General features: G+C 42.2%; 1 long non-coding RNA gene across 1 annotated transcript; it reads right to left on the bottom strand.

The window, feature by feature from the left end:
- Positions 1-552: 552 nt before the first annotated feature.
- LOC123727745 (uncharacterized) lies at positions 553-11,150 on the bottom strand. Its single transcript, XR_006759621.1, has 3 exons — positions 10,338-11,150; positions 1,892-2,126; positions 553-668 (listed from the first exon to the last, which is right to left on the bottom strand). It is a non-coding gene; the product is annotated as an uncharacterized lncRNA (long non-coding RNA).
- Between the last annotated feature and the right edge of the window lie 641 nt (positions 11,151-11,791).

The following is an 11,791-nucleotide window of genomic DNA, read 5'->3' as shown; positions in this document are numbered from 1 at the left end:
AGAGCAGGAGTAAGGCTTCAGTCCTGTATGTATACGTTCATGTCTTTTTAAGTTGCCCAGTAGAGAGAAACTCTTTCCACAGTCAGAGCAGGAGTAAGGCTTCTCTCCTGTGTGTGTTCTCTGATGAACTTTTAGATCAGTTGATGTAATGAAGCATTTCACACAGTCAGAGCAGGAGTAAGGCTTCACTACTGTATGTATAAGTTCATGTTTTTTTAAGTGGCCCAGTCGAGAGAAACTCTTTCCACAGTCAGGGCAGGAGTAAGGCTTCACTCCTGTATGAATATGTTCATGTCTGTTTAAGTGGCCCAGTCGAGAGAAACTCACCCCACAATCAGAGCAGGAATAAGGCTTTTCTCCCGTGTGTGTTCTCTGGTGAACTTTTTGCTCAGTTGATGATGTGAAGCATTTTCCGCAGTCAGAGCAGGAGTAAGTCCTCTCTCCTGTGTGCACTCTCTGATGAACTGTCAGAGCCCTTGATGTTGTGAAGCTCTTCCCACAGTCAGCGCAGGAGTAAAGATTTTCTCCTGTGTGTATTTTTAGGTGTATTTCTAGCTTTGATAGAAATGGGAAAATCTCCTCACAATGTGGGCAGTGGTGAGACCTCTTAGCTCTGTGATCTTCCTGCTGTTGCTCTCTGGATGTAGAGAATGTCTCAACACGGTCTCCTGTGTGAACAACATCAGAAGAACCAGTCAGTTGGTGCGATATACATGTCAATCAAATGCATTTTATAAAGCCCTTTTTACATCAGCAGTTGTCAGAAAGTGCTTTACAGAAACCCAGCCTAAAATTCCCAAAGATCAAGCAATGCAGAAGCACAGTGGCCAGGAAAAACTCCCTAGAAAGCAGGAACCTTGGAAGAAAGGTAGAGAGTAACAAGGCTCAAAGGGGTGGCCAGTCCTCTTCTGGCTGTACCGGGTGACATATGTATTCATATCAGTAGGCTGTACAATACAAAGGGAATAAAACTATTCTAAAAGTGGGTAAGAGATTAAAGCTAAAAAGGGGCGTGTCATCTTCCACTCACTATCACAAGGGTTAGTAACTACACAGACTCATTTCATATCATCCTCCTCTCACTATCACAAGGGTTAGTAACTACACAGACTCATTTCATATCATCCTCCTCTCACTATCACAAGGGTTAGTAACTACACAGACTCATTTCATATCATCCTCCTCTCACTATCACAAGGGTTAGTAACTACACAGACTCATTTCATATCATCCTCCACTCACTATCACAAGGGTTAGTAACTACACAGACTCATTTCATATCATCCTCCACTCACTATCACAAGGGTTAGTAACTATACAGACTCATTTCATATCATCCTCCACTCACTATCACAAGGGTTAGTAACTACACAGACTCATTTCATATCATCCTCCACTCACTATCACAAGGGTTAGTAACTACACAGACTCATTTCATATCATCCTCCTCTCACTATCACAAAGGTTAGTAACTACAGACTCATTTCATATCATCCTCCTCTCACTATCACAAGGGTTAGTAACTACACAGACTCATTTCATATCATCCTCCTCTCACTATCACAAGGGTTAGTAACTACACAGACTCATTTCATATCCTCCACTCACTATCACAAGGGTTAGTAACTACACAGACTCATTTCATAAAACTTTAAAACACTGGCAGTTTGTCTACTTCACTTCTTTAGTCTACTCTCTGATCACTCCAGATAACCCAGTGAATAAAACAAAATGCTGACAATACTGGTGTCAAACCATGCAAGTGTCAGTAGCATGAAATAACATCCACCTTCTCATTGAAACAGTTAATCATGAAACAGTTCTACTGCAACTTTTCATACAGTGGGAAGTTGGAACAAATAACACAAACTTAGATAGAACCTGCTCTTACCATGAGAAACAGATTTCCCAATCTTCATCTTTAATGTTGACATTCAGCTCCAGTGTTTGACTGCAGTCTTCCAGCTTCACTGATGCCATCTCTGGATCCTGCAGTGCAAACTGGGCTCCACTGTCACAATCAGGACCCAGTGACTGTAGGTTTGGACTCAGTGTGGAAGGAGAGAGGCAGGCTGGGTTTGTCTTCACTGTTGATGTTACCGGCCTCAGACTTAATTCTAGTCGTCCTGTAGTAACAATGACAAACATACAACAAGTTGTCTTGACAGTTCTGGAACTTTATTCTCTAAAAATAAATTTCTTCTTGTTCAATTATCTAATTCAGTGCTGGACTTGGACTGAAATAGGTGCCGGTACTGTTTATATTTAGATGCAAATACTGCAACCTTGTACTTAATGTATGTTTTAGGCAGCACTGTGTACTATTTTCCTGAATAACCTTGTCTTCACTGTATTATTTAAATCATAAACCAATAGTATTTCCTGTTCACACCATAGTAATATTTATAGATAAATATAGAAACAACTGAATGTCTCTGAATATTAGTACACATGTAGAAAACTGATAATCATTACATTTAGCTCTGCACCGGCACTGAAGTTTCACTGGATGTATAAATGTGAAGCATCCGCTTAGCGTTTCCACTCACTGCCAAATCTACCAAATATGGTAGTGAGAGGAAGCCCACTGGCCGGCAGTGGAAGAAGATGGAACGAGATGGATTTTGGCCGACATTCTGCAAAATGTTTTAATCGATGAAACATCTGATCTTAATACAGTTTTCTGTTCCCAAAACTAAAATCTGCTATGAACAGAGTGGACGAAGTTTTGTAGACTTTACCCTTTGCAAATTTTTTAAACGTTTTTCATAGGGATGTTTAGAGGGAACGCAAAGGCGAATTGAGTTATTGCACACGAGCGGATCACAGAGGAGTTCCCTAACAGAAATATGAGAAGGGCGGTGCTTAATTTGAGCCGGATTTTCCGGCACCGCTCAGTTTTGTAGGCTTTCGTTCCGGAACCCATTTGACAGGATCAGGTAGCCTACCTTCTGGCATGAAAAATAATTTCCACTGTTTGCAATGTAAAATCCTAATAAAAGCAATCAGAGTAATTACATTTGGATTCCTCTGTAATTGTCATGCCTCCTAAAAAACGTAATGTGAAAACGTGCCTGATATTCTAAGAATGTATTAATGTTGGGCCGTCCCAGGTTTATGGTTTGTGCAACATTGTAGCCTATTTAGAACAAGGCGTGGCCATTGCTGTGGTGAGAGAGAAGCACGCCTGTATCTCTCAGAACTACAATGAGATTCACTTTCTATGCTCTCTCTCCCTCTCTGTGCTGTTATAGACATGAGCCAGCAACTCATCTCTCCAGCATTGCACTTCATTTATTTCCTAATAGAATAATATCTGTGGGAAGTGTGTTGAGGTGCTGCAGCACTCTGCAGTCTGTTCAGAAAGAAATGAAATAATTCCCAAAACTACACCAGGAGTATTTAGCTACAGAGGATCAATAGCTAATTTAAATAAAATAGCCTAGCTGTGGATTGTGTGTAGCCAAATCACAAGGCATGACTACAGTTGGGAACGTGTGGCAAATCTGTCAGTGAACAGCATCCAGCCAAAACAGGCCTTTAGCAATATTTCTAATACAGTCACTGGAAAACACAGGTTGTAAAGCAAATGGATCCTGCTGAAAATAAAATACTAATCTGTCTGTATGTTACCAAGTTATCAACTTCCATCTAGGCCTATTGAGCAACCAGCATGTTTTACAAAGTAAAGCAAGAGAGAGATGAGCTTTTGGCCGGTGAGTGAGCTGCACATCATTGGGTGAGTCAGTGAAACTGGAAAGCTTGTTAAGGACTATAACTTCCTCCTCATATTGTACAATGTGTTTCTCCTCACACCTGGCCTAGGCTATTGATGGATTAGAGAATGTCGTTTTTATTGATCTCAGATTCTCAGTTTGTCAGGGTCAAAGTAGCCTGTCATTTTGGTCATTTGTGAGGTATTAAAAAAGATTCTGCGAAAGTCTCCAGTCATCTAAAATGATGTAGAACTGCATGAAATCCGTTTATAAAAGACCACATTTTTCCTGGAGTCTAGGCTACAAAAAATGTACTCCATGTGTCTAACTTCTGTAAGCGGCTCAACACCACTGCTTCCGAGTGGTGCAGCGGTCTAAGGCACTGAATCTCAGTGCAAGAGGCGTCATGAAAGCCCCTGGTTCCAATCCAGTCTGTATCACATCTGGCCGTGATTGGCAGTCCCATAGGGCTGCGCACAATTGACCCAGCATCGTCCGAGTTTGGTACGGGTAGGCCGTCATTAGAAATAAGAATTTGTTCTTAACTGACTTGCCTAGTTAAATAAAATAAAACAATTATATTATGCCAGTACGCAAAAGCCATGATAATGCATGCAATGCTTTATTATAAAGGTATTTTATGTGTTCTGGTACCTCAGAGACCCCCAGGTCACCACCTCTTGGGCTCACTTTTGGTTCCAGCACCTCCCAATGTACACAGTAAGCACTGGAGAAGTGGGTAGCTGCTGCTGCCTCCTCCAGGACACATCTTCTTTACATAGAATTCATCAGGCTGTTGATTGTGGCATCTGGAATATTATCCCACTCTTCAAAGGCTGTGTGAAATTCCTGGATATAGGAGGGAACTGGAACAAGCTGTCGTACACGTCGATCCAGAACATCCCAAACATGCTCAAAGGGTGACATGTCTGGTGAGTATGCAGGCCATGGAAGAACTGGGACATGTTCAACATTTTCAATTGTGTACCGAGTCATGCGACATGGGGCTGAGCATTGTCATGCTGAAACATGAGGTGATGGCGGCAGATGAATGGCAGGATAATGGGCCTCAGGATCGTGTCATGGTATCTCTGTGCATTCAAATTGCCATTGATAAAATGCAGTTGTGTTCGTTGTCTGTAGCTTATGTCTGCCCATACCATAACCCCACCGCCACCATGGGGCACTCTGTTCACAACGTTGACATCAGGGATCCCCATTAGCTGCTGCCAAGGTACCTACTCAGCTACTCTTGTCCCCAACACAAGGTGCACCTGTGTAATGATGATCATGCTATTTAATCAGCTTCTTAATATGCAACACGTGTCAGGTGGATGGATAATCTTAGCAAAGGAGAAATGCTCACTAACAGTGTAAACAAATTTGTGCACAACATTTGTGAGAAATAAGTTTGTATCGGTAACATTTCTGGGATCTTTTATTTCACCTCATGAAACATGGGACCAACACTTTACATGTTGTGGTTATTTGTTAAGTGTTTGTATGATTTTTTTAAATAAATACTGTAATCTATCAATAACAAAAATGTTATTAAACTAAATCAGCCTGCTTTTCTGTTCTAATCAGGTCCCTACACAGGCTGAAGAAATTCGGCTTGTCACCAAAAACACTCAACTTTTACAGATGCACAATCGAGAGCATCCTGTATCACCCACCGCCTGTTACGGCAACTGCTCCACCCACAACCGGAAGGCTCTCCAGAGGGTAGTGCGGTCTGCACAACGCATCACCGGGTGCAAACTACCCGCCCTCCAGGACACCTACACCACCCGATGTCACAGGAAGGCCAAAAAGATCATCAAGGACAGCAACCACCCGAGCCACTGCCTGTTCACCCCGCTAACATCCAGAAGGCGAGGTCAGTACAGGTGCATCAAAGCTGGGACTGAGAGACTGAAAAACAGCTTCTATCTCAAGGCCATCACTGTTAAACAGCAATCACTAACACAGAGTGGCTGCTGCCAACATACTGACCCAACTCTAGCCACTTTAATAATAGAAAAATGTATGTAATAAATGTATCACTAGCCACTTTAAACAATGCCACTTTATATAATGTTTACATAACCTACATTACTCATCTCATATGTATATACTGTACTCTATACCATCTACTGCATCTTGCCATCTTGATGTAATAAATGTATCACTAGCCACTTTATATAATGTTTACATACCCTACATTACCCATCTCATATGTATATACTGTACTCTATACCATCTACTGCATTTTGCCTATGTCGTTCGGCCAACACTCATTCATATATTTTTATGTACATATTCTTATTCATTCCTTAACACTTGTGTGTATAAGGTAGTTGTTGTGAAATTGTTAGGTTGGATTACTTGTTAGATATTACTGCATGGTCGGAACTAGAAGCACAAGCATTTCTCTACACTCGCATTAACATCTGCTAACCATGTGTATGTGACAAATAACATTTTATTTGAGGCTGAGAAGGATCCTGTAAGAGCAGAACATTATCTGGTGACAGTAGTCCTTGTAGTCTTGGAGGCCCAAAAACTTCTCAGCTGCAGATATAATGATGTCCAGCTTCTTATACCTCTTGTGCAATTAATAACTGTGATTATAAATACTCAAATATCCACCTTTTCACAATAAGTGTATCCATAACACTTGATTGACATACAACATTTGCAACTGGTTGTGGTGCATCCACCACCATATCTTCTTCAGAACTGTGGCCTCTTGCCCCTATAACTCTCTTCACCACCTCCACATAGGGTGAATGTACAGCAAATCTCCTAACAGGGCACTCTGGGAATTCAGGAATATGACCCCCTCCACAGTTGCAACATTATACATTCACATACCCTTCAATAAAAAATGTCACTCTGCAAACACTTGACATGTGGCCAAAACTTTTACATCTCACGGGATAACTGACACTTCCTACCTTTACCTTTCTGGCAGAGACTCTGCATCAAAACTCTACATGACAATGTATTCTCTGTTTCCCAACGCTCTACACAGGATCCATGTCTCACCAAACGGCAAGCATCACAGACACCTGGAATCTTCCATTTCAACTGCTCCTCCTTAACACTTAAACCTAATCCTATTATCACTCCTTTCAATGCCGCCCTGTTCCAGAGAGCAAGTCGAGTCACAATTCTTGTCCCCAATCGCGAAATCCGGAGCGCCCGCTCCCTCTGGATATAAGACAAACTATAAATCATTATGAGTCCACTCCAAGTTACCTTCCCCAATCTTGTTTCTCATGGTGTGAGAGTCCTTTAGGTGCCTTTTGGCAAACTCCAAGCTGGCTGTCATTTGCCTTTTACTGAGGAGTGGCTTCCATCTGGCCACTCTACCATATAGGCCTGATTGGTAGAGTGCTGCAGAGATTGTTGTCCTCCTGGAAGGCTCTCCCATTGCCACAGAGGAACTCTGGAGCTCTGTCAGAGTGACCATTGGGTTCATGGTCACCTCCCTGACCAAGGCTCTTGGATGATTTTTGATCATATCCTTGGACTAAAATGATTGACACTCAAATGCAAGCCTAACACCATGTGCAAAGGGCCTTTGGGTAATGTAGAACATATTCAATGGTTTCTCTTTTCACTGTCAACTGTGTTAATTTTCAGCAAACTTAACATGTGTAAATATTTGTATGAACATAACAAGATTCAACAATTGAGACATAAGCTGAACAAGTTCCACAGACATGTGACTAACAGAAATGGAATGATTAACCCCTTCCCTGAACAAAGGGGGGGGGGGGTCAAAATCAAGTCAGTATCTAGTGTGGCCACCAGCTGCATTAACCTCTTAGAGACCCCTTAACACTCGGATCCTGTTAACGGGATTGATTTTGACAACAGCCAGTGAAAAATCAGAGCGCCAAATTCAAAACAACAAAAATGTCATAATTCAGATTTCTCACACATACAAGTATTATACACCATTTTAAAGATAAGATTCTCCTTAATCTAACCACATTGTCCGATTTCAAAAAGGCTTTACGGCGAAAGCAAAACATTAGATTATGTTAGGACACCACCTAAACAAGAAAAGCCACACAGCCATTTTCCCAGCAAGGAGAGACGTCACAAAAAAACAGAAATACAGCTAAAATTAAGCACTAACCTTTGATGATCTTCATCAGATGGCACTCATAGGACTTCATGTTACACAATACATGTATGTTTTGCTCGATAAAGTTCATATTTATATCCAAAAACCCCATTTTACATTGGCGCGTAATGTTCAGAAATGTTTTCCCTCCAAACCTTCCAGTGAATGAGCACAATGAGCACACATATTACAGAAATACTCATCATAAACTTTGATCAATATACAAGTGTTATGCACAGAATTATAGATACACTTCTCCTAAATGCAACCGCTTTGTCAGATTTCAAAAAAGGTTCACGGCGAAAGCACAATTTGCAATAATCTGAGTACAGCCCAGAAGACACCAACAACAAGCAAACAGGAACCCGCCATCTTGGAGTCAATAAAACTAAGAAATTACATTATAAATATTCACTTACCTTTGATTATCTTCATCAGAATGCACTCTCAGGAATCCCAGCTCCACAATAAATGTTCGATAAAGTTTATCTTTATGTCCAAATACATCCATTTTGTTCGCATTAGGTTCACTATCCAAATCCACAACGCGCGTGCTTACTTAGTCCAGACGAAAAGTCAAAAAAGTTATACTACAATTTGTAGAAACATGTCAAACGATGTATAGAATCAATCTTTAGGTTGTTTTTAACATATATCTTTAATAAAATTCCAACCGGACCTATCCGTTCTCTTTAGGAATGAATATGAACTCAGCTCGCTCCCAAGCCTCTGCGCGTGACTGAACCCATGCCTTATAATGGGACACCTACTTCCTTGGGCTGTTATTCCCTTCAAATTCACCATAGAATCCTCAAACAAGGTTCTAAAGACTGACATCTAGTGGAAGCTTTAGGAAGTGCAAAATGAACCCTAAGTCACTCTATACTGTAAAGGCAATCACTTGAAAAAACTGCAATCTCAGATTTCCCATTTCCTGGGTGGATTTTTCTCAGGTTCTTGCCTGCCATATGAGTTCTGTTATACTCACCGACATCATTCAAACAGTTTTAGAAACTTCAGAGTGTTTTCTATCCAAATCTGGCAGTTTAATTTGGCTGTGAAAATACTGCCCCCTATCCCTTAAGTACTGCAGTGCATCTCCTCCTCATGGACTGCACCAGATTTGCCAGTTCTTGCTGTGAGATGTTACCCCACTCTTCCACCAAGGCACCTGCAAGTTCCCAGACATTTCTGGGGGGGAAGGCCCTAGCCCTCAAATCCAACAGGTCCCAGACCTGCTCGATAGGATTGAGATCCAGGCTCGTCGCTAGGCAGAACACTGACATTCCTATCTTGCAGGAAATCACACACAGGATGAGCAGCAACACCAAAATTTCAGGGTCCCTGCTCATCTGCGTGAACGTGCCTTAGGCATGCTGCAAGGAGGCATGAGGACTGCAGATGTGGCCAGGGCAATAAATTGCAATGTCCTTACTGTGAGATGCCTAAGACAGCGCTACAAGGAGAAAGGACGGACAGCTGACCGTCCTCGCAGTGGCAGATCACGTGTAACAACACCTGCACAGGATCGGTACATCCGAACATCACACCTGCGGGACAGGTAGAGAATGGCAACAACAACTGCCCGAGTTACACCAGGAACGCACAATCCCTCCATCAGTGCTCAGACTGTCCGCAATAGGCTGAGAGAGGCTGGACTGAGGGCTTGTAGGCCTGTTGTAAGGCAGGTCCTCACCAGAAATCACCAGCAACAACTTCACCTATGGGTACAAACCCACCGCTGCTGGACCAGACAAGACGGGCAAAAAATGCTCTTCACTGACAAGTCGTGGTTTTGTCTCACCAGGGGTGATGGTCGGATTCGCGTTTATCGTCGAAGGAATGAGCGTTACACCGAGGCCTGACTCTGGAGCGGGATCGATTTGGAGGTGGAAGGTCCGTCATGGTCTGGGGCGGTGTGTCACAGCATCATCGCATTCTTATCGGCACACTCAACAGCCTTGGTTTCTCAAATGACTGCCTCGCCTGGTTCACCAACAACTTCTCTGATAGAGTTCAGTGTGTCAAATCAGAGGGCCTGTTGTCCGGACCTCTGGCAGTCTCTATGGGGGTGCCACAGGGTTCAATTTTCGGGCAGACTCATTTCTCTGTATATATATATCAATGATGTAGCTCTTGCTGCTGGTGATTCTCTGATCCACCTCTACGCAGACGACACCATTCTGTATACGTCTGGCCCTTCTTTGGACACTGTGTTAACAACCCTCCAGACGAGCTTCAATGCAATACAACTCTCCAATACAACTCTTTTACCATCTCGAGAACAGAGCCCCAAGACCCTTTGAGTTCCATGTCAAGATGATGGAGCCGCCTTCAAAGTGTGGATGCACAGAATCTGATGGTGAAATTTACATTTATTTTGACATTTCATTTACACTGTAGATTCAGTAAGGATTTTTCACACTAGCTAAAGTGATACAATTAGTTAATTCCACTCTTACAAGCAATGCCTGTAGAATAGATTTTTAAATTAGTCTTACTGAGACAGAGGTTAATGGATGAAACGGAGCCATTCTGTAGTCGTTACTACGCTAGGTGAGCGGGAGACAGGGCGTTCAGAGAGCTAGCAGGCCGGGGCTAGCAGCTGGGTCTTCAACGATGCAGAGGCCGGTTGAGAGCACATCGGCCGAAATACGTCAGCAGACCAGTCGTGATGGATCGGCGGGCACCGTGTCGACAAAGGGTCCAGATCAATTGACAAGAGAGCTATTGTAGTTGGTGTACTTCGTTTGCGAGCCGTGGGAATAGGCCTAGCTCGAGGCTAACTGGTGCTTGCTTCTGGACAAAGGCATTAGCCACGATAGCCGCTCTGTAGCAGCTAGCTAGCTGCGATGATCCGGTGTAATGGTCCAGAGCTTGCGGCAGTAATCCAGTGAGGCAGTGGGAAAAAAAGAATAGCAGTCTGACATGCTCAGGGCTGACATCACGCTGTGCAGACTGGCAGATACAATCCGGGCTAAAGCGGCTGGTGTCTGTGCTAAAGGTAAAGGCCGCTAGCAGTGGCTAACAATGACAAAATAGCTAGTAGCTAATTAGCTGGCTAGCTGCTAATGGAGTTTCCAGTTATAAGGTCTAAAAAAAAAATAGATCCGTACCACCTTGGGTGAGGCGGGTTGCAGAAAGATATATTTAATTTGAAAATGGGAAAAGAGATTGAAATGTATACAGAAAAACGGAAAAGGCTGAATATTTACACGGGACAAAAACAAATGCGTCTTGCTACTACGCCATCTGGCATTTTAACCTATTGATGCGCAAGTTCTAAAAATGTTTAACAGTCTGCCCAACGAGACATTTTCTCATTCTGTTTTAATTTTATTTTAATTCTGCACCTTTGTATAAGTTGTACTTCCAGTTTTGATCATCATGATTTAGTGACTGCAAAGAACATTTATGGATCTACTGGGATTTTTAAAAGACAGACTAACTTTCTGTTCTGTCTGCTTGCACTCAAGAAATAAGTATAGTTGTGTCAATCTTTTTGTACGCAGTCTTGTTCTGTTGATGAATGTATTTGCAATTTTGATGGTATTATATTTTTTATGAATGTTATGTTTTTTTAAAAGACAACTACATTTTCAAAAAGCATTTAGTGTTTTGCAAAAGTTGTGTTTTGTGGAGACTGTTTTGAAAATCTACAACATTGTTCTAAAAAATGCTTGTAGTCGATTGAGAGAAACTAATACATAAAGACAGTTGCTCTCTGATTAAATAGTACAAGAGTACACCCTGCTGGACAAAAAGCTTACTGCAGCTGGTATTCCCAGGCAGCAAGTACTAACCAGGCCCGACCCTACTTAGCTTCCGAGACTGTATTGTGTTTATATGATATGTAATAATGCTGTAAGCGAAGGAATAACTCTTGCTACACTATATCAAGTTTATGTCACTTGAAAAAGTGCGGTGTGAAATCATAGAAATAGAATCAATGGGA

This window comes from Salmo salar, chromosome ssa16 (genome assembly GCF_905237065.1).
Source record: "Salmo salar chromosome ssa16, Ssal_v3.1, whole genome shotgun sequence".
Classification (NCBI taxonomy): Eukaryota; Metazoa; Chordata; class Actinopteri; order Salmoniformes; family Salmonidae; genus Salmo; species Salmo salar.
Note: the sequence above shows the minus strand (reverse complement) of the source record. Positions and strands in the feature narration are given on the sequence as shown.